Here is a 3,844-nt window from a genome sequence, read left to right on the forward strand (position 1 = left end):
GTATAGACAAAAATAAATTATTTTTTAATTACCCCAAATAATTGAAAATTAAAATCTCTCCTAATGAGTCTTATAGTCATCTGCTTTTGTAACAATAGCTGTCACTTCTATTCTTCCAGGAATTAAATTTTAAAAATTCTTTGGACAAAACTGGATTAATCATAATCCATGATTCATGATATTGTCATCAGTCCACATTTAGCCTACTTTTTCATTTTAATACATTAGAGAGCTTTATAAGCATAGAAGGATCTATTTATTGGGGCAGGCCTGGAGCCTAGGTCCATGGGTGCCAGACTGGCACCTGGGTCTATAGGGCCAGTATGATGCTGGGTTGGGCAGCCTGGAGCTTGGTGTTTGGGTTCACAGGAGCAGGCCTGATTCTGAATCATATTGTTTTACCTGGGGGTTCACTGGGGAGGCTGGTGCTTGGGTCTGTGACAAGGATGGGTTCTCACTTCACTTTCCTTCCCTCCATGCAGAGGGTGCATCGCTTCATGCTTCACTGCACAGGCTTGAGGAACAAGTAACACAGGTAGTGTGAAATTGTCCTTATTATCCTCTTCAGTCTATCATTTCTGTGCTCCACCCAAGTGTTGTAATTTCATGGGGATGGTTGTTCAAATTGTACAAATTTCTATGAGACATGTTCAATTCCACAATCTTAGAGATGTTACTACTACAATTCACTATTTTTGATATGTACACACATCTGATTTTTCACATGTATTTTTATATTTATGACCACAAACAGTATGCAAAACAATTACAGCACCTCAAGGAATTCCCTCATGCATCCCCTTTCTATTCAGACACCCCTAATCCCTGGCAACCACTGATATATTTTGGATATTTACATTTTTACATTTTCCATAATGTATAAATGAAACCATAAAGTATGTAACTTTTTGAGGCTGGTTTCATCCATAATGTTGCACGTGTCAATAGTCCATTTTTGTTGTTGAGTAATTTTATTGAGTGAATATACCATGGTGTGTCCATTTATCCACTGAAGAACATTTGGGTTGTTCCAGTTTTTAGTGATTATAAATAATACTATTATAGACACGCATGAATAGGCTTTTGTGTGAACATGTGTTTTTATTTCTCTACACTAAATGTAAGTGGGATTGCTGGGTCACATGAGAAATATGTTTAACTTTTTATGAAACCGCCAAATTGTTTTCCAGAGTGTTTTACCACTTTGCATTCCCATTAGCATTGTATCAAAGTTCTAGTTGTTCCACACCCTCATCGGTACTTGATATTGTCACACATCTATAATTTTGAAAAGTCCCAGATTATAAACTGATTAATATCTCAAATGGTACATCCCAGATGAATATTAGAGACCAGTGTTGATATCTGTACTTTAACTGTTGCATATTCCTTATAAGGCAGGGCATGATAAGTCTGACTCTATTGCTAGACCACAATATTCAAGCACTACCTGGCAAGAATGTTTCAGGTTTGAGATGCACTATGCAGATGCTGGGGACATGAGAAGTGAGGCAACATGCTTGTTCACATACACAGATTATCAGAAAATACATAGGAGATGTAGGAACCATGTTTGTAGGATGGATTAGATTTATAGTTGGACTGGAAATTTGATTTATAACTGCCATGAATTTGAGTAAGCTCCGGGAGTTGGTGATGGACAGGGACGCCTGGCTTGCTGCAGGCCATGGGTTCGCAAAGAGTCAGACACGACTGAATGACTGAACTGAACTGAATCAGACTGGAAAAGTTCTAACATTATCTCCATGATAACTGAATGTCTGGCATTGAGTTTGATTGACATAAGGCAGAGGGATACGTAAGATGCTGTTTGAAGCTGAAATTTTCCCTGAAGACCCCCGGAGTCAATTCGTTTACTCATATAAATGATTAGAGAGCCCACTTTGACTATGTGACCAGTGAACAAAGGGGCATAAAAGTCCTTTTGGGGAACTTCTGCCTTGAGGTCTCCCAAGATTCACATAAATCTTACTGGTTCTATCTGGAGGTAGAGTGCAGTCTCTATGTGAATAAGAACACTGTGGAACTTGCACCTGAATGATTCTCGGACCCCCCCCAACCAAATGCTTACCTACCTTTTCTCTTGGTAAGCTACATCTTTTGCTTTTCCTATCCTGTCATATATATTTAGGAATAAGTGGATTAGAATGCCAGAACCATGTCCACTCCTCAGAGCTACACAAACATCACTGACCAAAGTTAGATGAAAAGTCCTCATTTCATATATTAATCAATTCATAAAATAAGGACCCATAAAAATCAATGAAAAAGAACACTTTCAACTTCTTTAAGAAATCTTCACACAGGAGACTGAAAGATAGCCCAATTCTGGTTCACACCAAAATAAAAACCATTAGGCTTAATTTTCCTGAGAAGTAGCTTATATGTAAATAATTGTTCAAAAGCAAAACTTTAGACTTTCTTCAAGGCATTCCAGGTTACTACCTACAAGGGCATGGCTGTACTTAATGTACATTGGATTCTATATCTTGATTTGTCTGCACCTTAGTTCATGAAATGACTGCAGAGGACCTTTCAAAGATAGACTTAACTTCCTTCTGCATTGTCCACAGTTGGTATTTTGGGGCTAATTTTTATTTTTTTTCAAAATTGGGAAGTATACATTTGAATAAGTAATCAAGTTGATAACTATAACTTACTACCACAGAAGGAGAAAAATAAAAAATATGTATATGAACTCCTCACTGAGTTGGTATTTAGGTATGTGGTTGTAAACAAAATATACAGCCCAAACTTCAGCTGTATTTCAGGGCCAGTTTTTGCTCACATCAAGATCACCTAGTAGTCACCACACTTCTGCTCTTTGACTCTGGAATCCAAATATTCATACCTTTATTTTTACAATACAGATACTAAGAGATTATTTTCCTCTTACTTTAATCCATCAAATTTTAAAATGTAACCATTTATTCTTGAGGGTCAGAAATTTGAGGCCTCAGCTGAGCAGTTACTGCTTGAGGGCAGAGGGTCTCTTATGTGGTTCCAGTTGGATGGCAGCAGTGCCTAGTCATCCAAAGACTTGACTTGCCCCAGATTGGTCATTGATATTTGGCAGATAATGGATAATGACTTGGTGCTTAGCTGGGGCTATGGACAACTGACTCTCTAGCATCATGATCTTGGTATGGTTGGACTTCTTTCATAGAAACAGCTTTCCCCAGAGTTAAGAGTTGAAAGCCTCATCTGTTGCCTTGTCAATCTTTCTTTAGTATGAATTCTTTGCTACTAGACGTGAGTTATGACTAATCATTCTTACAATCATTTCATTTGAAGTATTCACGTCCATTGTGAATTCCCTAGTGATGTAAAGATCTGAGCTGTGGTTCTAAGCTTTTCCATATTCATCATTTTCATATGACCAGTAAGATAATATTCCTTCCAGTTAGAATTCTCTCATGTTGAGCAAGGAAGACACTAGGTCCCTCTCTTCCTACAGCATGACTTTGATTTCAAATGGACAATCTTACGGCTGAAGGCAGTTTCACATTTATAACCTGTATCTAGTATTTAGGATTTGAGTTGTCACTAAAAATCTTTGAATATCCATTCTATTTGAATTCCCAGGTTTCACAACATTCATAGTTTCCCTCTAGTATGCATTCTCACATTTGAACCATCACCATGTTGATAATATATACAGCTGTCTTCCTTCAGAGTGAATTATCTCCTAACATCAAAATTACGCATTGTTTGGTAGTACCAGTATACACATACCCCAGGGCCCGGCAATTTCATTCCTAAGTATATATGTGTAAAGTATATACACAAGAGAAATGAATATATGTACACCTAAATATAAATA

Source organism: Capra hircus, chromosome 18 (genome assembly GCF_001704415.2).
Source record: "Capra hircus breed San Clemente chromosome 18, ASM170441v1, whole genome shotgun sequence".
Classification (NCBI taxonomy): Eukaryota; Metazoa; Chordata; class Mammalia; order Artiodactyla; family Bovidae; genus Capra; species Capra hircus.